The following is a 24,222-nucleotide window of genomic DNA, read 5'->3' as shown; positions in this document are numbered from 1 at the left end:
TCTTATCTGGCCTTGTGCAGTTTTCATCACATGCATTTGCAAACTATATGTCACTGGTCTCAAGGGGTCTCTTACGCATATATCAGGACCCCTTCCTCTGTGCAGCTCCCTCCTCCCAGTTCTATGCTTCACAGATTCTAAACATTGACCTTCTGAAATCTAGTATCTGCCTCAACTCTGCAAGACTGAGAGATTCTGTTTGGATTCCTCCTCCCTGTCCAAGAATCTTCTTGAGGCAAAATGTACTCACCTTAGTTACATACAGAAATTTTATACATAAAAATATTGATATCTGCTGGCAAAGAGAATTCATCATTTTAATTACAATAAATAATATGTGTGAAGTTCATTGTTATCAAAGGTGTGGTTTTTTTGGGGTGGTGTGGTTTTTTGGGGTGGGGTGGTTAGGGGGAGTGAGGGAATAGGATTTATGTGAGAATTCTGCCGTAACACTGGAAACCATCAGATGATTTTCTGAAATTTTGTTTCTCTGCTTTCTGATAAACCAGATTCACAAACAAGATTTTCTTGCTTAAGGCAATGGATTCAAGGAATGAAAATAAAACATGAGTAAGGCACTTTTCCTGAAGCATTTAGAGCAATGAGTTAACCTTCTTCTACTGATAGGAAAACTGGCCCAGAGACTTAAAAGGCCTGTTAAAAGTCACACAGCCAATAAATTGTTGGAGTCAGGAACAATCCCAGCCATTAATTTTTATCTAAGGGTTTAAAATGCTCACTAGCTTTAATCAACAAGTGAAAAGTTTCTCAGAATGTGTTATTTTGCTGGAAGGATTCTTCCTTAAAAAAAAAATCAGTATTTTTCTATTTTCTTGATGCCGATGATTCTCTCTCTAAAATTCCGCCTTCAGACTACGATACTTACATAGAGTTTTGAATTACTAAAATACCCATTATCTTAATTGTTGAGATAAAAAAGATGCTACCCCAGTCTGTTCAGGTCTAAGAAGCCTGTAGGAAAATGAAATGTCGACCTTAATATCTGGATTTCACAGGTTCACCTCCGAGACTGGACTCTTACAGGGTCCCAGACCACTACAGAGGCGTCTCAGGTATTCTTAGAGTCCCTACAGGCACGGCACATGGGCATATCTGAGTCAGGACTGTCTCCGCAGACAGGACAGGAAACAGACACCACCCTGTCCTCCAGTTTCCTGTCTTTCCTATCTATCATTTGGAGTGAGATAATAGCACCACCCTCTCTCTAAACTTCTTTCATGAGTGCATGTGCACACACCCACACACACACTCCTCATTACATATCAACTCATGAAAAAAGCCCTTTTGGGAAAGAGACAACTTTGCATTCACTTAAACTGACTCCTCTGCTACAAATACTTTATATCAATGGCTGCAAGCCTATCATTTTCACCTCGTATAATCCCATTAGTGGCAGTTTCACTACGGAATCAGTTCTCAAGTAGGCAAGCATATTTTTTGAAACCCAACACCCAATTCAAGCCTCCTTCTCAGAGATTCTGATATCTTTCTTCTACTTCACTCTCCATCCCCACCATTAAGAACTGCTGCTCTGAATGAATGCCATGGCTAAGGACTAAACACAAAGTACTCTTCACTGCAGGGAAAAGCAATTAAAAGCATCCACTCATTCCCATATATTCTTGTATTATTGAAACTATAAATATAAAGTCTAAAGTGATTCCAGTACAGAGTTGAACTGAAAACAAGAATGGTTTAATTCAACCTTTAGTTTCATTGTTCAAATCAGGAACAGAATCCATGCTGTGACACACAGAAGTCTCTTGGTTTCAGGTGGATCAAGCTCAGGAGGGTAACACACTTGGATTTACAGAATAGACCCTTTGGTGGAATTACTCAGCAAAATGCCAGTAAGAGCCAGAATCCAGCATAAACTAAAAGATTCACTTTTAGCAAAATGTCACTCCTACATAGTCAGGTCTTAATGACTCTGGAGAGATTAGATTGAGCGAATAATTTTTTAAATAGTCAAATTATGGATTATTTTACAATGAAGTAACAGATTGTATGACTTACTAAACAATTAAAAGAAGTTTGTTCGAAAACACAGTAACTTTTTTCCTTGTGAGCAATGATTTGCCTAGAAATCTGACTACTCATAATTATTAGTAATTTTTAATAATCAGTAATACGTTTTCATCATTATAAGTTTTCTTAATATCCATCTGTGCTTATAAATATGTTTAAGTTTTCATTGTGTTTGGATTTCATACATCGATCACATATTTTAGGCAGATTCAATCAAGGTTTTCAAATGCTGATGCCTGTAATCAACTTTGTCTTAGAAAAGCACTTGACTATCCTGCAAAAAATAACAATATATTAATCGCTAATTCTCAAATCTGCAAATGGGTAGATACATTTTGTGAATTACTAGCATTCTGTCGTTAGCTGCAGTATATGTTCATGATAAATACATTAAGGTGTTCTTAAATAAATGCCCTTTCTATCCAAATCTTTTAAATATACTTTTACTGGAATTCCAATAATAGATCAGATAATCCCTCGTGGCCCGTTAGGATATTTGATTCTACCATTTACATTATTTATGCAAAGAAAAGCAGTGCTTAGCAGGTGCCATGGTACTTCCGTTCGGTAAACCAGAAATGGACACATTCCATGTAAACTTTATTCCCATAAAAGAGCAATGCTTCCATATCTTATGCATAATAATCTTATTTAAAAGGAAAACTACAGAACTTGTCACCACTAATTAAGGAAACTATCTTCTCCTAGGCTTCAAGTCTTTACAAAAACAAATCTGCCAGTTTTTTTTAACTATTCAAATCCTAGAAATACTGAGTGTACCTCCACAGTGCCCAAAGGCTACTGCTCCAAGCGAGACTTTATGGAAGAATGTGCAGCATGTCAAGTGATTCAGAGTGTAAACAGACTTAGGAAGAGCAAATACACAGAATCCAGAGGCAACACAATAGACTGACCTCCTCATCAACCTCTTTCCCTCTCCTTCCCTGGGTTAAGGAACCACGTAAAGTCGAGAAAAGCAAAAGCCTCCGAAGAAATAATAAATGAAAAATGACCCTCAGCAATTGTGGTTTCTCAGTGCCTGATGACCCCCTATCCCATCATCGGCATCAAAGACCAAAGAGGAAGGGGCACAGGGTAGAGGAGCAAAGAAAAAAGAGAAAGAGATTATTTACTGGCCGTCTGAGATCTGGTTACCAGCCTGAAAAACAAGAACAGATGTATTTGCATGATTATAAAATAAAATGCCTTTCAAATAACTTAATCTTCGGGAATATTATAGTCTATGCATTTGTTTTTAGTTCCCCAGGGATAGGCAACAGACTGTGGGATCCTTTGTCTACTCGTGGGTCTCAGGACGGGAGACCCTCACACACGTCTCTGAACGCATGCTACTGAGGAACATGTGTGGGAGCCGAGAGGATTACAGCATTATCCTGCTGTTGTTTTCTGCCCTACATCCCCTTCAATCTTCAGGAAAATGAAAACAGAAACGGGCCCAGGAGATTATAAACAGGCTGCTGCCACTCAAGTCCACTCTTCTAATGTTGATGCAGCCCAGGATGCAGGTTTGATTCTTTAGGTTTTATCAAAACCCCTCTCTGAATGGGATCAAGAATGAGTGGAGGTGAAATCACCCAAAAGGCAATTACTGCCTTCTCTCCCAGAGGAGATTCCAGCCAAGCAGACATAAAAATATAAAGTTTCCGTCATAGCTGAAGAGTTCAAAGCCAAGAGGCAGAGCACGCGGGCCGTGGAAATGTTCGTGGTTAGTGGTTGGTAATCAAGAATATAAAGGCAGCAGCTCGGACTAAACGTGAGTTTGGGAGAAAGGGAAAACTGCTCCCCCTGCACTGTGCTTCCCAAGGACAAGTGAGTGCAGGCTTCTTTTTCCACTTGGCACAAAAGCAGCTGGACCTGCCCCAGCTGGATCACTCAGAGAGCCCTCAAAGTGTTGTGTCCACAGGGCCCACTTTTGCTCTGAACTCGATGACCCTGGGCCAGCTGTCAAAAGGCTGAGCCTCATCGGGTAGCACGAGGCCACCGGGGTCAGAGAGAAAAGAAAGCGGACAGGCTCAGAGCGCTCCAATCACGTCAGGCAAGGTCGGCTCATTTTTTCCATTCTGAGCCCGAGGCTGGCCTGTAACCGTAATACTGTAATATGACTAACAACGGGGACAACCAACACCTTTCAGGGAATGGTTTCAACAGGCTTTCCAAGGAAAGGCCAGTTATTTATTCCCCAAATGACAGATAAGAAAACTCAAGCCGAAAGAAGGAACGCGATTCAACCCAGAGCACACATGTGAGTCGGGGCACAACTGAAAGAACTGAGGCCCGGCCTTCTCAGATCACGTTCCATCCTGCAGGATTATTTGACTCCATAGGGCCTGACTGTCCATGCAGACTGACTGCTTTGCTCCTGGGAGCTGCCCAGATGGGGCAAACTCTCTGCACTCGTATTGTTGTCAAGCCTTCCTATCCCATTAACTCACCTCCTGATTTAAACAGGTATAGAGGTTGTGTGTGTTTGTTTTTTTAAACATGCATTAGAAACTGGATGTCTATACAAAACAGGAACCAAAACTAAAGGCAGAATTAAGAAAATGGACAGAAATGTGTACCTCTCCCAACAGCACAAGAAGGTATTTTAATGTGTCCACATACAGACACTCATCCCAAAGGTACAACTGCTGGTGTTCCCTTGAGTAATTCAAAAACATAACTAAAATCTCACTTGATTGGGACTTATTTAAAGTCAGATCAAGTTCCCAAACTTTTGTAATCACACTTGTCAGGTATGATTACTCTTCTCCATTTTCAGTCTATGGTGGTTTTGGAACCATAAAAATATCTGGGACTTCCTTTTAAGCAATTGGCACACATTGACTAAGCACTTGCTAATATCACTGAAGAGGCACTATATCCTTGTGATGGGGAACAGGAAAGTGTGATCAGAGCAGCAATACTCTGCTCTTTATGAGCTATGTAACCTAGGGCAAGGGCTTTAACTTCTCTACCCAGTTTTCTCACCTGTAAAATGAGATTAACAAGGGTCACCTTCTTCCCATGGCTATTGAGAGGATGAGCGAGCCAACATATGCAGAAGGCTTAGAAAAGTGTCCAACACACAGTCAGCAATCACATGCATGTTTGGCCATCACAGAGCTTTCCCTTTATAGTGCAAAAGAAAAATTCTATGCAACGATTACTGTGGAGAACAGTACCAAAAGGAATAAGTGGAAAACCAAGTATGCATTTGGCATAGTATTTGTCTGTAAGAGAGTAGGCAATGAAGGTAGTTAAACAGAATAGTAGTTGCAGTAATCATGGAAGACTTCCTGGAGGAAAGGAATGAAGTTTTCACCGAAATAGGAAAAACATGCTCCCTTTATTTTCTTTGTCATTCATAGTTTCTCTTACATCATATACCCATTAGAACAGTGTTACTCTAGGGAAAGACTTCCTTCAGAAATAAATATATTTGTATAACTATAGAAAAAAACAAAACATAGAGCAATTAAGAAACAATCCAAAGGTTGTCAAGTGATGAAAAAATGGCTCTTAGATCTCAGGTAGCTCCTGGTATTCTAGGATAAGGATGGTAGTAACTATTAAGGAAACAGAATCTCTGCTTTAGTGTAACTGCATCTTAAAACAGCCTTGGCATTCTGGTTTATTAATTGAGTCCCTATTTAACCTACTGAACCCTTGTCTGAGGTCTCCTTTGTATTCATCAAGTATGTTTTTCCCCCTACAACCTTCTAAGCATTGGGTGCCAGTTGTTCGAATTTGGAAAAAAGTAAGACACACTTGTCCTCAAAGTTCTCCTAAACCAGTATATTTTAATTAATATGTTAATTTCTCTAATCATAAATTCTCATGAAATCATTTTTTAAAGTTGGAAAATCAAAAAGAGTGTGAAGGAGGTTATTAAAGCCATCATAAATCCACCATGTACTGGTATACTTCCTTTGGGTATGTTACAAGTAGATAAATGTGCATGCATATAATTATGACTATTCCACATGTGCAGTTTTAAAACTGGCCTTTTGCATCTTAATTATAAAACATTTTTCCAAGCCATTAAAGTTTTCTTTAAAGGTATCATTTTTAATGTTGTATAATACTCCATTATATGGATAGTCTATGAAATAATCATTTCAACATCACCTAAAGATGAAAGTAAATTTCTGACTACTTGATGACACTGTAAATAGCTGTATATCCATAAAGATGGTGTACTGGATAGGAGGAACTAATCTTCTTAAAAACAGGCTACCTTTATGTAGTCAATTGTCATGATCTGCACAGTATGAGCTGTGTTCAAATAAAGCAGCCCTCAGAGGTGGCCAGGACCTCTCACATGCCCCATGACCTCCTTCCACTCTATTCCCATTCTGCAACCTTTCCCCCAAGACTGATTAGGCAGTTTTCCCATCTTCTGGACTTTTGGCAAGGAGAAGGCAAGATACTTGTGAATAGCTGGGAAAAACAATCCAAATTAAACCTAAAGTTCTCTTAATAACCTCACCACTTCCTTTAATATAAACTAATCAAAAATATACGTAACATGCACACAGTGTGTGACTCTGCTGCTTGGGCACAACACCCTAATTTATATAACTCAAGGATTCCCATGTGTTTGCTCTTAGAGTCACTTCCTCTCACGGATGTGGAGTTAAGTGGTTATCCAGAATCAGCTGTCAAATTTGGCACTGCAGTCACATTTCCATGCCTAAGAAGGCAGGCACATTTCCAAAGAGTAGGGACAGGAGAAACTTTCTTTACAACTGGTAAAACTAACATGACTTTCTATACAATAAAACTTCAACCCAGCACGGCTTTGTGTACCTCTCATAATAAAGCAAATAGCCATGCTTTCTTCACAGGGCATTTTCATTTCTAGACAATAGTCATAGAGTGATCTGAATCTCTTCATAGATAAAACAAATTATATTGGGACAAAAATAAATTTTATTTTATTATATTTTATCATTTTCTTATATTTATAGAAAATATTTTATTATATTGATAGGAAAAAGGGGGAAGTTGTTTTTCCCCCTTAAACTTCCAGTGTCTAACTACAGGTATATCACACTTCACAGAAGATAAAGTCTCCTGAAAGGTTACACATAGCCAAATATCTATTTTGCAATTTTCTTACTGGCTTCCATTGGAAAATCAAATACGGATCGCTGAAGAAAATTATGAAGAGATAATAAAGTTACAACTAAGAATTTCCTCTCGTATCAGTTTTCTACTGACACAATAGTGCTGCATAATAAACCACCCCAAGACGCAGCGGCTTAAAACAATAGCATCTGTTTTGTTCCTAAGTCTCCAGGTCAGTGACTCTGGCTGGCTCAGCCGGGCTTGGCTGAACAGTTCCAGCCCGGGTTCACCCAGCTGCTGCTGATGAAGACGGCAACCCCTAGGACAACTGGGAGGATCTGGCTTTCCTCCACCTATCTTACCTTCCAAGAGGCTAGCCCGGGCATATTCTCATGGCAGAAGAGCAAAGGCAAGCAGAAACACACAAAGGCTTCCTCCAGCCTCAGCTGTCTTTGCTGACATCTCATTAGCCAAAGCCAAGTTTCAAGTTCAGCTCAGATCCAAGAAACAGGGCAAGAGACCCTACCCGGTTAGTGAGGAAAGCTGCAAAGTCATGTGACCACAGGCATCACAACAGAGAAGGGAGGATTGGAATCATTAATACAACCAATCGATCACTACCTTGCATTTTTAAAGGACAACAATAATAATCAACAAGATAATTCAAGTTTTTGAGCGGTAACTGGGTTTAACCCTCCTTAGTACTATAGAAAAGAAAAAGATGACCATAAATGAATAGAACAAAACATATTGAGAAATCAAAAGGCTTGTGTTTAAAACCTTTCTTCAATACCCTATAGCAGAATGCACACTTCTTGATTTCTTAGCCCCCTCTTTCCCTAATGGCCAATGGTAGGGGCTTATCTTCAGAAAAGCTGGTCTGAACAAAGCAGGAAAGAAGACAAAGCAATAAAACAAAAATTTTAGTAATTAAGTAAATAATTTTTAATTTTTTAATTAGTAATTTTAGATTATAATCCTTAAAACAAGCCACAGAGGTACATTTTATCTCTCGCTGGAAAAAAAAAAAAGAAAAGAAAAGAAAACTTTTCCAAGGCCACTCAGTCAGGTGGAATAGAAACTGAGATTTAACTGTAGGACTAACTTCTTGGGGATATACTACACAGCATGGTGACTACAGTAATCAATACTGTATTGTATATTTGAGTGTCATTGAGAGAGTGGATCTTAAAAGTTCTCACTACAAGAAAAAAAACTGTAACTATGTGTGGTGATGGATAACTAAACATGCTGATCACTTTGCAATATATTATGTATATATCTCATCACATTGTACACCTAAAACTAATACAACTTATGTCAATTATTTCTCAATTTAAAAAAATGTAGGACTAACAATCACAGATGTTGCTTCCATGTTACACTAGAAACGAGCTTTTGAAATTGAACAAATTCTGTTTCTTATGCCTAAAATTCTTGTCCCTCCCTGACCACCTAGTTAACTCTTCTCTTCCTTGACTCTCTTCAGCTCAAAATTCACTTCTTTGGAGACACCATCTTGATCTTCTTGACCAGGTGGAAACCCTTCTCATACCCATCTCTTTGATCCAGGGATGCCTCCCAATAGAGATCATGCCTTTATATTTGTTTATGAAATATTTGATTGCATGTCTCTTTCACTAGACTGTCAGGTCCATGAGGGAAGATGCTTTTTCTGGTTTGGTTTGGTTCTACCTTTGGACCCAGCACAGTTGCTGCCATATAATAGCTATCAATATAAATAAGGAATAAAGGAATAAGTAAAAAGCAATCAATAGGAGAGCATGTTTATTGGCTGATGAGTCCTAATAAGCTCTCCACAGTGAAGTTTTAGGTAAAACATTTCTAAATAAAGGAACTAAGTCTAAAATACATGTTTTAATATTCCTACGTTAAGCATGCAATACACGAATGTGTCAGCACATAGAAACAACGGCACTTCATGTTTTACTAGTAAGAGCCAGAGAAAGTCAGTATCAGAGAGTCAACAAGCAAATGCAGTTCCTCCCATAGGATAAGCCTCTTTTTTTTAACCCCAGCATTTTCAATAGAAGAGGAAGATGAAAGGGAAAATGTATATTTCAGACAGGAGTCACAGTCGACGGATGCAAAACTGAAGGCTTTCCTGAGATACTCTGCAAGTGTGTTACACTACCAGGAGACAATTGACAATTGGGTGCCTTCTTTCCTTACCACTTACTTGCTGGTGTTACATTACCTTTTGTATAGAACAGGACTCACCTATGGCCACCTGTCAAGTATAATTTTTTCTGGTTGCAACCAAAAACATGAAGGGGCTTCTTTTCCCTATCCTGAAAAGATGCACCTAAGATTGGGATTTTCCAGAGATTCATAACAGAATTGGAAACTGCTTCAGGAAGGACACTTCAGTGCCTGCCTGTGATGGCGACACATGGAATGATGCATCTTCTATGGCATCAGAGACCCAGATGAAGACCTCACCTACAGGAACATGCACATCTTACACAAAGGCCAGTAGGGTGTTTCAGTCATCACTTCCTTTAGAATTCCCAGTATATCAGAGTTTATGACACCAGATTAAATGCTGCAATTCTCAAGACTCAACATGCACATGGAAAAAGAAAGGCATTTTCCTGGTAGACTGAGAAAATGCCAGGATAAAATTTGAAGACCAGGCTTCAGAACTACAGTCAACACAGATGCAGAAGTGGATTGAGGCATAAGGGGAGCTGTATTGTTTACTTCAATTCATCTTGGCTGCAACACTGCTGCCCTAAATAACTAACTTACTGAACCACTGCTTTCCTGTTAGGATACCTTCACATATGTCTATCTGTAATTCAATAAGGAAAACAAAATGTCAGCATAAACTTTTTTTCTTTCACATGTACTTGGACTTATCCAATAACTGTGTAATTATGAAGAAGGCACAGTGTTTAGTATCTGGCAAATACTGAAGTAATAATTCAATTTGAGCTTAGAAAATGAGTGACAGAGAGAGAGAAAAAGGAAATGAGAGAAGCAAGGTAAGGAAGAAACACAGCAAAGAGGAAGGGAAGGAAGAAGAGAGGAGAAAGGAGGGAAGAAGAGAAAAAGAAAGGTCTGTATATATGATGCCTGTCCATCTCCCACAGTGAACACTGCAACAAAATCTTACTGATACTACTTTCTATTGGCAAACTCCACTGGACTAGATCCCAAAATATCACATTTAACTTAAAAGTTCGATTAAAATGTTAGAACATTTTGATAAAATATTTCCTCTGCCCTCTCCTACTTTGATTCCTTCACCTACCCTGCATCACACAGACTTGTGATCGGTGATGAAGTTAGAAATCACCGGTATTTATTTTATTAGCTCAAGAAACAGATTAAAGAAGGTGCTCATGTAAACAGACAATTGTATTAACAGGCTGACATGGCACAACAAATGAGATATTACAGCAGCACAACAGAAGAAATGCAGAGTGGGGAGAAAACAGAGTGAGCTCTTCACAGAACAGATCATGCTTGATACAGGTCCTAAAGGGTCGGCAGAGACTCACCAGACAGATGGCAGAGGGGGCGGAAAGCCTTGGAGGCTGGGGTAATAAATGCAAACGCATGACAACCTGAAGCAGCAAGGGGCGCCCAGGGATCTAAGATGGAAGCAGAGTTTGAACACAGAAGAAAACAGAAGATGAGCTGGGCGAGTAGACAAAGACCAAATCACAGAAGACCTTGGATGGCATACATAGATGATCCTGACTTATTCTGTAGCCAGTAAATTTGAAGCATGGAAGTAAAATAATATAATTTTCATTAAAAAAAAAACTTAACTACCAACAATGTGGAAGACAGACTTGGAGAAACCACAGCAAGAAAGAACAGTGAGGAAATCCTCTAAATAGGCCACAAGAGAGATGATGAAGACCTAAACTAGGGCAGTCGGGCTGGGATTGAAGAACAGTTGACAGGGTGAGAGATGTTAAGTGAGGAGAACCTGTAATATCCTGTAACCAAATGGATGTGAGAGATGAGGTATTGGCAGAAAGGGAGACGTTTGTAATTATGTCCAGATTTTTGGTATACACAGAATTTAAGAGCAAGAGCTGGTCCAGGGAGAAATACCAGAATTTTGGTTTCGAATATGATGGATTTTCCTGTGGGATATCCTGTTAGTAATTAATAGCAGGCAGCCAAAAAAGAAAAAGAAAGAAGAGTAGAGAGTTAAAGAAAGAAGCCTAGAACAGAGATACTGATTTGCAGTCGTCAGCACCCAGGTAGCACCTGGACTCAGTAAGCAATAGAAAGGCTGCCACGGCAGTGCAAGGAATTGAAAAGACAGAGTTGCTAAGCGGAAACCCAAGGAGATACCAACATCTGATGGGTAAATAAAAGTGGAGGAGATTATGAAAGGGACAAAGAGGGGAAACAGGAGAGAATGGTGTCAGACAAGGTAGCACAGGCAAGATTTTTACGCACAAGGCAGAAAAACTCACTAATGAGGCCACAGAATTTAGAAAATCAGCTGTATGGAGTGTAGATGTATGTTGTTTGTTTTGAGCTCTTATTTACGAACTGAATTTAGAGACTGCCTTAGAACCTAAACGTTTGGCCATCATGTTAGCCATTCCCTTTTGGTTAAATTGAATTAAACACTCCGAGAACCAGGATAGTTTCTTATTGATGTTTCTACACCTAGCAGCACCTGCCACAGAGCATAACACACAGAAAATAACCACATAATGCCTGCACGTGAATCCTGCTGAAGAGAGGAATTAACAGATACTCAGGTCTAAGGGAACTTGCATCTTCACTCTGACAGTGAATATGCTGTATAAAATGACTGTGAGAGAGACAGAGACACAGAGACACGGAGGAAGGGAGAGGGAGAGAGAGAGGAGACTTTCCAGGTCTGAAGGCACTAACTCATCCATTCTGTGTGACTCACATCCTATCACATCTCGCAGGAAAAAGTACTTCTGACAGGTCTGGGCAAGTAGAATATGCTTAGCTTCCTCTCTGCCAATAACTTGCTTCCGCTGAGCTATATTTTTGCCATTTCAAGTCTACCTCTATCTTTTATCAGTTTTAGCTGCATTTCCAGCCTCCAATTTGCTACTGTGGCAGAGCAAATGAGATTTTAAACTTGGCACTTACACATTTTTTAATTCACTCAAAGTAATTTTTTTATGGCAATTTCTCTTACCTTTTGGGTCATGTGTAAATAAAAAACCAATTGCATTGATCACCAATAGTGCTAAATAAGGATCAGCATTAGTAGATGGGATCGAGATGTTGTCTGTTCAAGTGTCTGTCCCTCAACCTGTGGCAAGTTAAGACTTACGGATACCATGAAGGACTGGGGCCAGGTTACTAAAACAGAAAAGTTAAACCATAGGGTGGCAAGTTCTAGGCCTCTCTGCTGCTCCAAAAAGAAACACAAGAACCCCTATAACGAAGAAAAAAATGAAAACAAATATATGCATCTATATGTATTACTGAAATATTATGCTGTACACCAAAAATCGACACCGCATTGTAAACTGACTGTACTACAATAAATTAAAGAATAAAATTGGAAGTGGTAAGGGATAAAAAGAGAGTTCAAGATTTACAGATACTAATATCTATAAAATAAACAAGTTCATACTGTATAGCACAGGGAACTATATTCAGTATCTGTAGTAACTTGTGGTGAAAAAAGATGAAAATTAATATATGTATGTTCATGTATGACTGAGGCATTATGCTGTACATCAGAAATTGATACAACACTGTAAACTGACTATACTTCAATAAAAAATATATATACAAAAAATTTTTTTAATTGTAAAAAAGAAACAAGAACCAATTACAAACCACATTATCTCCCTTCCCCCATTCTCAATAAAGCCATCCTCAATTATGAAATACGCAAAGACTGGCAATACACCCCTCACCAGAGTTATTGTGGGGATCAAGGGAGATAAAGGATGCTATCTGTTTATAAATTATGAAGCACTATAAAATGCCTACACGTGGAGTGAGGCAAGCTAAGGGGACAAACACAGAAGCAGACACCCAGAGGACCAAAGGGGTATGATCACCAACATGTGGCAACTTCGGCAAGCAGTTGGTGATAAGAAACAAGTAGGGAAAGTAGTTTCTGTCAGGCATGGCCCTATGGAGACTTATGGATATCCTAGTCAGGGTAAGAATTGGGTACACCTTGAAAGCAGTATCTTTAAGTCTTTATTAAACATTATTTAAAGGACTGGAAAAAAACTAATATTCTACTGAAAAATATTTCATCTTCAAAATAAGGAAATCATTACGTGAAACTCATAGAAAATAAAATTTTATTAGGAGTTGCCCTAGAACTACGATGTTGTGCAGTAGACAAATGTCTGAAAGAGCCACAAAATAGCTTAAAACTCATAATAAAGAAATCACTTATTCATGACAAATCTTGGCAAGCCAAGTGTTTGGTTTCGGAATTTCACTTGACTCCAGGTACCAGTTAAGTGGCTGGTCCCAGGGCATGTAGAATTACCACTTGCAACTCTTACTTGCACACTGAAAAGTTATTTGACATCAGGTCTGGACAGATGAAAAGCTTTCAAAATTTTTCATTAGAGGCTGTTCTAATTATATTGCAATTGTTATATAAAAGTCACACATGAAAATTTCAGTTTACTGGCATCATATTTCTGATTAATTCAGTGATGCTTAGCTCTGCTTAGAGGTCACTGCCCTATTCCAGCAGACTGTCCGATCTGTACTTCAGTCCAACTCAGCCATCAAATGGGCAGAGATGGGAAATCAAGATGTCAGAGTAACAGGTTGCAGAAATCCGCATGAATGGCCTTTGGCGTTAAGAAAAATTGTTACCAGATGTGGTCAACACACTCTAATTGACTCTCACAGTGAGTCATGCCCTTGAATAATCCTCTCCCCTTGAATCCTGTCAGAACCTGTGACTTGCTTCTAACCAACAGACTATGGCAGCAGTGACAGGATACCATTCCCATGATTACATTACATTATATAAGACTTTGCCTAAACAGACTGGAGCAAAAGACTTCCACTTACTGGCTTTGAAGCCAGCCGTCATGTTGAGAGAGGGCATCCTGGGAGGGTCACATGGCAAAGAACTGGAGATAACCTCTAAGAGCTCAGAGTTGCCCCCAGCCAAGACAGCCAGTAAGAAAACTATGATCTCAGCCCTACAGCTGCAAGGAGATGAATTCTGCCAACCACCTGGTATGGCTTAGGAGTGGATCTTCCCTGGTTGAGCCTCTGATGAGGATGCAGGTCTGGCCAATACCTAGGTGGCAACCTAGTAAGACCCTGAAGCGGAGACTTCTGATCTCCCAAAAGTCTGAGCTAAATAAAAAAAATATATGTACAGTTTTAAGCTGCTAAATTTCCAGTAATTTGTTATACAGACTAGAAAACTCATGCACCAGGTAGCAAGGTTCAGTTACCTGCTAGTACTTCATTCATGGGCACTGGTATAGAGCATTCCAGGGCAAGGAAGGTCCAACGTTCAGACAAGAGAAATGGAATAACTGGCAGAAGGCTGCAACACTAATTTAGGCAAAGGGGTGTGTATGTGTGTGTGTGTGCCTAAGGGATGAGGCAGACGACATGTGATAAGACCTCAATACAAGATGAGAACCTACAGCGATGAGAATGGAGTTATTGGAGGCTGGGGAAGACTTCATCTGCAAACAAGGTGTCTGGTTATGGGGGGATTACTGTGGTCAATTCTGAGAATCAGTCAGGGTATTTCCATACTCTTTTGAGGTGGAGCAAAGAGAATCTCCAGTTCCAAATAACTCGGGTGGCTGAAACCTTACCAGCAGCTATACATTCCTATTGCTATTCATTAATTATAACAGCACAGAATAATTATTAGGTTAGCTTATTTAATGAAACTCCAATTGGCCACTGAATGTGGGACCACTGAACAGGATTTGAGATTGGACCCAAAGAAGGAGTGGTAGCAAACACAAACTTTGACTATCTCACAAATTTAATAGTGACTTTCTTTTCCGTGAAACAGCACTATCTTTGGACTTAGAATTGGATTAAAACCCTAGCTCCTATTTTTACTAACTTTTGGATCTAGCCAAACCACTGAACTTCTCTAAGCATCAGTCTACTCAATTGGAAAAATAAGGATATTAATAACTTCTTCTCCTGACTGTCATAGGACCAAAGAGGTGACAAAGTGAGAAAATGAAATGATTAAAATAGTCTCCACCATAGTACGAAGCATAGGTTGAAGTCTTAACAAAAATTCAATAGCACTGAGGGTTTAGAACGTATGTGAATTTGAATTTGAGCTCAGTGATGTGTCGTCTCTATAACCTTTTGCCAGTTAACTCTCTGAGCATTCATTTGCTTGTCTAAAAGGCATGAAAATACCTACTCTGCTGTATTAAGCAGATATTAAATGAGACAATGTATGTAAAGTGCTCTAATTTTTCCTTAAATAGTAGGTTGCTGCACTGCCTGATTAAGATGGAGCTAGCTAGCATTTTGCGGTTGAGTACGACAACTCACCATGTGCACTTTCATCCTTATTTCCATTGCTCTTCTAATGATAACAATTAATGGGCTAAAGTGTCTTATTTCTACAATTCTGTTAATACAACTAGAATTTCCAGGGCAAAGCGCTTGAATAAGTGATTGCTGCATTGACTTAAACCCAAATTTGCTGACTGATGAATCTGTGGGGTGCAAACCATGGGCTTCCTCTCTGTAATGCTGCTTGGCCTCAGTAATATCCTCAGGACCCAATGTGTGCAGATATGATTTTCAGTGGATGAGATAATACCTTTTAGGCTAATAGAAGCAGCTGATTTACTGCAGAATGTCAGATCTGGTATCAGCCTAAATCACATCTGCACCAAGTATAGTGGGTGGACTATCCACCGCATGCCTGGAATTATGCTGCAGGCTTTCCCAGTTCCATTTAAGTCCCTCTATATCATTGCATGCGAAGCACATTAGGAGGACAAGATATTTATATTCTACATTAAATGTCTATGCCATAAAAGTGATGTACGTTAAGATCAATGCAACTGTAATTTAGTGATACAGGATGGGTCTGGGAAACTTTACGTGGATGCAAATGTGAATTTAACAAGCCAGGATAGTTACCTCAGAAAATGACACTTACATTTCTTTGGAAGGTTCTGGAAGACTTGTGGAAAACAAGCTGATATGTGACCAGTTGGAGTCATAAGTGAATTGCTAAAAGGTTATTTTAAAGTGATACTTTTATGCCCTGGCCTTTACTGAACAGTGTAACTAAAATGTCCCACACGTACTGAATTATCGCTTCTACTTTAATGGGTCTACCTGGAAGAATATTCTACTATTCTATTTTCTAATATTCTAATATTCTATTTTCCATTAGCAAGACCTTCTTGTATCTCACAATGATCCAGACACGAGATTTATCAGGTAGAGGGTTTTCTATGTGATGCCATTTTAGAGATCCTGAAATGCCCCGTCACTAACAACCCACTGTCCAGTGTAATAACTGTTAACACTTTGACAATCATTTACTAGGACCTAAGTACTACTCTGAGTCCTTTACAAATACCAACTCTCTTAATCTTCACATAATCAATTGATGGGATAGTTGTTGTTGTTGTTGTTGTTGTTGTTGTTGTTGTTGTTGTTATCATCATCATCATCATCATCATCATCATCTCTTTTTTTTACTTTTGAGGAAACTGGGACACAGAGAATCAAATAATTTGTCCAAGATCACACAGCTGATTAGCAGCAAAGCCAGTATCAAACCAAGTTGTGCGGCTCCGGATTGATGCTCTTAACCATTAGGCTATACCCTACCCTCAATGGGGATGTATCACTAGACTGGGAGTTAAAGGAACTAATTCTGAATCTCAACTTCATCACCAATTAGCTATACAAAAATTTATAAACTTTACTAAAGGAATACTGATACCCATATCAACAGGTTGGGAAGCTTCATAGATACCCACCAAGTCTCCGTGCACGGTAGCTAACTCACAGCAGGTATTCAGTGAGTATTATTTGTAACTAACCTTTGATTCCTTCAGGGTTTTCATTAGGATTCCTATTAACCTACAAATGAATTATTGGGATCTGTGATGCTTTTAGCAACAACTCCATGAGTACCTGAATATAATTTAGTTTAACTAACACTAGCCAAGAACAAAGTAATGAGAGAAACTGCAAACAAAACAGCCTATTTGGCTGGACCTTGACTACAAAGTCGATTTGAGGGCACTGGGCACTGCTGAACAGGGCAGGCCAAGGCTGGGTGACTATGGAGTTGTTTGGGCAGCCAGAGGTCACTGTCGGCTAAAAGGTGAGTGACAAGAGACAAGAGTGCCAAGGAGAGCACGTAAAGGCCTGAACCCACTTTACCTAGGGTAGAAACTTCTTTAATGTCTGCAATTTATACCATGGCCCGATGCCACACCGGAGTTGCGAGTATTTGGCTAGTGTCATGCCAGTGGTGGGACTGCCACAAAAGTTTTCTCTTGTTCCCTCCTAAAGACATTAATGATGATGTCTTTGAACTATGAGTACTTTTCCCAATTTTCCATACTGGCGTATAAAGGAAATGTCAGGGAGCAGCCACTCAAGCCTTGGCACCTCCATCTGAGCCCTGCGTGGGCCCAGCAGCTCAGCCTGAGCAGAAAGTGCTGTATCATCCCTCCTGGCACTGGCACAGGGAAAGATCCTGTGAGCAGACAGAGGACTCCGCAGGCACCCAGCACACAGGTTTAGCCCACTGTCTCTCACAGTGGCTACGTTAGGAGTTTCCACACTGTGATGAACAGAGGTGTGATCAGGCCCCACAGGTCACAAATTTTCCTGGGAGACCACTGGAAAGTGACCAACCTGAGCCATCAAACCATAAACCTCTTAGAGATGTGTTTATCACCTCTCCAAATCAGCAAAGCAAAAGCTTTATCAGACCTCCCTTCGGACTTTCATCCAGAGCCAGAACTCTGTCACATGACCCCAAAGGCCCACTCAGGGCAGGTTTGCAGAGCACATGGCTTCCTTCGTAACCATAGTGGAAATGAATCAGATGGAGCTGGAAATGGACAACTGCAAGCTAACCCACGCAGTCTGCCCAAGTAGGAGTGATGAGCATTCCCACGACATCACCACACAACTGAGGGCCTGGACAGTGAAGCAATCTGCATAAGATCTTATAGATTCTAGGTGGTGAGGCCAGGATTTGAACTCGAGAACTCTCTGCCCAAGGTCGGTGTACTTGACACCATACTCTGTAGCATCTCTCAATAGTTCTTCCAGTAACTCTCAGAGCACCCTGTAACGTTCCTGGATGGCTCCAGTCATCATTTACAATTTCATATTTATTTTGGGTGATCATTTGTTTATTGTCTGCTGCCCAATTACATCGTAATCTCTGTGAGAGCTGAAATGTTGTTTTGTTTTGTTTACATCCTGCCTATGCAATAAGGTGCATGTTTTCTCACAGAGAGCCAGTCAATTAATATGAATTGAATGAATGAATGAATTCAAATAACATGCAATCTGATGCTGACTCTGTACTAATCAAGGACTTGAGGAGTTGGGAGCAGAAGAGTATCAATGAACTGATGGAGGGCAGGGAAGACAAGACCACTGTTAGACTGGGCTTGGAGGGATGGATTTGGCTTCAAACAAGTGGAAGGGAGATGAGGAAGTGAAAAGGGAGAAGAGACAAGTGTGTCTGTAAAATATAAAGTTGACCAACTTGATGAAATTAGGGGCTACACATTGAGAAATAGGCCCAAATTAGGGTATCGAACAATCTGGAGAAAGCCACGAAAAAAGAACACAGATTTCAGTATTAATAAGGAGATCGAGACTTTTGTGAATGTAAGCAAAACCCCAACAGTGACTGCTCTGGTAGTTTCACGTAGATTTGATCGGGGCCCTAAGGAACCGTTTTAGTAGCATCAGGGAACTGTGGAGAAGGCCAGACTGGACCCCAGCTCTGGGAAGGGTGAATGAGGATGGAGAATCGATCATGCCAAGGCAGCCACTAGTAGAACCTGAGTCTATGCGGAATAAGGTAGAGAGATGTAGAGAAATAGATTTAAAGAGTTTTTGAGTTGGTTAACGGGGAGCACTGGGTATCAAGTTAGAAATTCACAGAAGGAGCTTGTTTAAGGAAGAAAGATTACAAAGCTAAATTTGGAGTTTGAGGATACAAAGATATCCAAGTAAAAATGGTCTTAGGGAGTTGGAAGTAGTTCACTGAACATTGTTATAAATAAATAAATGCATTTGTTTATTTAAAAAATACTATATATATAGACTTGGAAGTAAATAAATAGAACACATTAAGAAAGAAACAGACTCCTAGTCCTGGCGCCACGTGATTAATTCAGGCTGAGGTGGTAAAGACTATGTGATCCTTCAATTTCTGTCTTCCCCTGCCTCCCTGACCAGTGATGTCACCCTGGGTCTCTGAATGACCACTTTCCTCCATCCCCTAAATCAGCCCATAGGGGACATATGATGTGAACAAAAATTAAACCTCTATTGTGTTAAACCACTGAAGGTTCAGGTTTAACTTTTAACTGTAGCCCACCCTAACACAAGCAGAAAGCCATAGCGTGCACTAAGGTAGTATATTTCGATGAAAGGTGAGAATTGAGATGCAAAGAGCACAAAGGAGTGAAAAGCAGTGTGTAAACTCTGTGAATGGGGAGGATCAAGTGAATGGGGAGGATACAGCTGCCATTCTGGTAAAGTAAGATTGATATTCCCATGAACAATGAGTGGACAATGAACCCAAAACTTTGAGTCACCTTTGGTACTTCTTATCAACACTGACAAGACTTTTTTTAGGAAGGAATTTGAAGGAAAAATTAATTACTGATTACTCATTTTAAACGTTGTAAACAAAAATGTGAAATACTCCACACATTGAATATGGATGTGAATGTAAAATGTAAATATGTACAAATCATTTAAAACCTAATTGAATATTGATAAATAAAAATCAGCTTCCCCTGGTAGCTCATGCAATCCTCATGATTTTTCCCTGCAATTAGGCTTTCTCTTTTGTATTCTTAATATGTACTGTTAGCATCATGTCTTACCAGTGATCAGAAATATGTGTTGAATAAGTGAATGAGTAAAATGTATACATAGAAGAATGAAGAGAATGAAATGACTGAAAAAAAATAGTTTAAATAACTATCCAAGGATTTATGTATGTATTTCATTTATCCAGGGAGCAAAGATCTAGACTATCTGTTTTCTAGTTTAAGTTTCACAAGAAAAGTGTGTAAAGATTAAGAAAATAACTGACGCTATTAAGGTAATATTAAGGATATTAAGGTAATATTAAGGACATTAAGGTAATTTTGCAATTTATCCTTATCCTCTAACAATTTAAATGAGTTTCTGACCCATCTAATTGTGATAAGAAAAAAATCAATTTAACTTGAGTTCAGTACTACAGGGAAAAGAGTGAGATAAATTAAGGTTATAGAGTCTACAGATATTTATATTACTATTATATTGAATGACTTTTAATATTTAGTATATATTTTTCTAAGAATGAAGAAAAAAAATTTAGAAGAATTATGTCTGTTGTCACAAAGGGTCAGAATAAAGAAGGAGGAGAGAAATCATTCATCTGAATACCAGGAAGAATTTGCTGACAGTGGGAGATGTCAGATTGAGAAAGGGCATAATCTGCAGAGTTATAATATTAGACCAGACAAAGAATTAAAACATCCATCACTGAAAATCATCCTTCACCTCCAGAGATGCAGGCCAGCCAACATAATGGATAATAGTGATATACACTGCTTGGGTACTAGGTGAGACCAGTCAAGGCAAAGACAAATACTTTCAATTACATCACTCATGTGATACCAAGACCCAGAACTGACATAAATAGCAAAACTACCATAAACCCATATTCTTGCATTGTGTCAACTCTTTGCTTCCTACCCACATTTCTTACTGGTATATGAAAATCAGATTTCCAACAAGGAAGAAAAGCACTGAATATATTCATTTGCTAGAGTGGAGAGTGATCTGTGAATTATAGACTGCAATGTGTGATGGTATCCTCTGACAATTTTTGTGGAAGATAGATGAAATCTACTATCTATTATGATGAGCTGCCCCTCCTCTTATTTACCTACATCATTAATTTTACAAATATTTATTAATTGTTTATTATATTCCAGACATGATGCTAGAAACTAGATGTCTCTGCTCTCTTGGGATAATCTAGTAGCTGATGGAGTAGGCATGACAAAATCTATTGCTAAATTATAATCTTCTATTCACTTGTCCATCTTCCTCATCGAAGAGAGATATTTTTAGGTGAGAACAATGCCTTATTTACCTTGACATTACCAGAAACTAGCAAAGTGCATGACATATGGCAGAAATACAGGCATGAAAAAAATGTGGGATAACTGACTGAAATAAAGAATGAATGAAGAAAGCTTGGTGAGAAGGGAAGAAAGTGGCTGATGAAGTTAAGTGATTGGGGTTTAAAAAGCATGACCTCAAGTTAACAGAATGCCACTATGTCATCAGTTAAAATTAGATCTTCAGAAATCAAAGCTTCAGAAAAACAATCTGTTTCCATCAAAAGTTAACAAATACAGTTTTAGAAAAAGACCTCTTTCCATCAGAGACCAAACATATATTTACCCTTTAAGCTTAGTTTCAGGAAACCAGTATTTCATTCCTAGCTCCACTCTGAAAATATCTCACATGGAGGAACCATGTAACATTTGTATGCCAGTTTTTTCCACTTATACACAGTTAATAAGTCTTCCTAGTCATGGGTATGCAAGATTAAATGAAACATGCAAAGCACTTTAGGTGAAAAACACTAATTTCTACTTGAGTCCTATTGGTATACTCATTTTCCAAAGAGGAACATGATGTAGATATTCATATTGGGTACACTCTGGAGAGAGTTAGACAGAGTGACTCTTGGAAAGAAACAGAATCTAACTTTTTTTCCAATAGCCTGGAAATACTGGTCTTGTATGACCCTGGGCCTCCAAGACCTCAGGAAGGTAGAGAAAGAGTCCTTAGTCATTTCCTGGACTCAGTTTTTTTCCCCAGAAAAAAGGAGGACCTTGGCCAAGCCACCCAAAGCAGCCACAAAGAGGCTATTTGTTTCAAATCTACTGAAATGTAATTCTAAACTCAATCATAAAATTTCCTCAACTTTGACCTAAAACATTGATTTCGTATTTCTAAAATTACTCTGTGATCTGTATTTATGGCATTTCTAATAGCATCTTCTTATGCAATGAATTTGCCAAGGCTATTTTGAGAACTCCATCCACATTCTAAACAAGAATCCAGAAGCTCCTGCTGCCCCCAGAGGAATAAGCAGCCTTTAGAAAATGAATAGAGGAAGCTATAAAAGATCATTTGGTCTAGCTCCATTGCACTAAACAGGTAAAAATTCATTTGTCCAAGACAAAATATTTTGGGGCAGAATCTAATGGATACCAACTACATTGATGTACTGATGAAAATGATAACAGCCAACACTGCTGGGTACCCACAATGAGCCAAGGCTCAAGCACTTTTCACATTATCTCATTTAATCCTCAATACAAATATTATAGGTGAAATTTTTAATCTCCACTTTATTGATGAAGCAAATATAATACAGATAAATCAGTGGGGGTGGGGGGAACTCTGGTTACTCTAATCAGAAATTGGGCACGTGTACCTCAGTGTTCACAGCAGCACTACAATAGATAACTGGATAAAGATGTGAGATATATATATATATGAGAGAAAAGTTTTATATACACAAACACACACATACAAACACAATGGAATACTACTCAGCCATAAAAAAGAATAAAATAATGCCATTAGCAGCAACATGCATGGACCTGGAGATTGTCATTCTAAATGAAGTAAGTCAGAAAGAAAAAGAAAAAATACCATATGATATAGCTTATATGTAGAATCTTGAAAAAAAGACACAAATGAACTTATCTACAGAACAGAAATAAACTCACAGACATAGAGAACAAACTTATGGTTACCAGTGGGTAAAAAGCGTAGAAAGGGATAAATTGGAAATTGGAAATTTGCACCTCTTGGGGAGTAATGGAAATGTTAGCTATCTTGATTGTGGTGTGGTTTCACTGGTGTATTTATCTATCAAAATTCATCAGGTGGTACATCTGCAATATGTGTAGTTTACTGCATAGGAATCATACCATAATAAAGCTGTAAATACATACATACATACATATGTACATACGTACATACGTACATATATACATACATACATGAAACACTGAATAACAGAGGGGAAAAAAGAAACTGGTGACTGAAAGCATTTGTGGCAAGTGTAAAAAATTCAGGCTTGAGGAAGAATGGAGGAGGGCAGACCACAGCCCAGACGCTGCCATGGAAAGGATGCTGACTCTAGCTTCTGCTCTACTGTTAGATTCCCAACACCAAACAGTGCCAGAAAAAAATCTCTATCTGACCCTGCACCTTTGTGTCATTTCCTCAAGCTTCAGAGACCTGGGAGGAGCTGGGCTTAGGTCAAGTGTCTCTTAACAGGAGTCAGGAAAAGGCTATATCTATCCAACCCACTCATATCCACTTTTGGCTTCCTTAGTGGGAAATACGATCTTCCTTTCTTGAAATAATCTTCAGATTTCTCTCCCAAATGGGAAACCTATTTGGACAGTGAAAATGTCACCTAGAACACTCAACAGTTTATAGGCAGAAATATTAGGCTCTGTGCTTTTTAGTCGCTATCAGCACAAACTTCTAACTTACTCATGCTGCACCCTTTTTATTACACTGATTCTGATCCACAGAACAAAATGTTACTGGCCCCTAAAAGACTCTGGACGTGTGGCTAACAAGAGAAAAAAAAAAAAAAAAAAAAACTTCAGCCACTTGTTTGTAACCTACATCTTTCTTCCAGATGAAATAGTTAGGATTAATAACTTTTCTCTCATGCTCTCTGGATCTTTTCTATTCCTCAGCCAAACGGTAATTTCTCAGGAATGAAATACAATATTGCTTCTACCTGTTCATTTCCTTATTGGTAAATCACTTCGGACCTTAATGAATGATCCTCCAGCAAAT

General features: G+C 39.0%; 1 long non-coding RNA gene across 1 annotated transcript in view; it reads right to left on the bottom strand.

Moving 5' to 3' along the window:
- LOC105089123 (uncharacterized) overlaps nucleotides 1-24,222 on the bottom strand; it is a 515,140-nt gene that overhangs the window by 350,614 nt on the left and 140,304 nt on the right. The gene's annotated exons all lie outside the window — the stretch shown is intronic.

Source organism: Camelus dromedarius, chromosome 19, assembly GCF_036321535.1.
Source record: "Camelus dromedarius isolate mCamDro1 chromosome 19, mCamDro1.pat, whole genome shotgun sequence".
Classification (NCBI taxonomy): Eukaryota; Metazoa; Chordata; class Mammalia; order Artiodactyla; family Camelidae; genus Camelus; species Camelus dromedarius.
The sequence above is the reverse complement of the archived record's forward strand: the minus strand, read 5'-3'. Positions and strand labels throughout refer to the sequence as shown.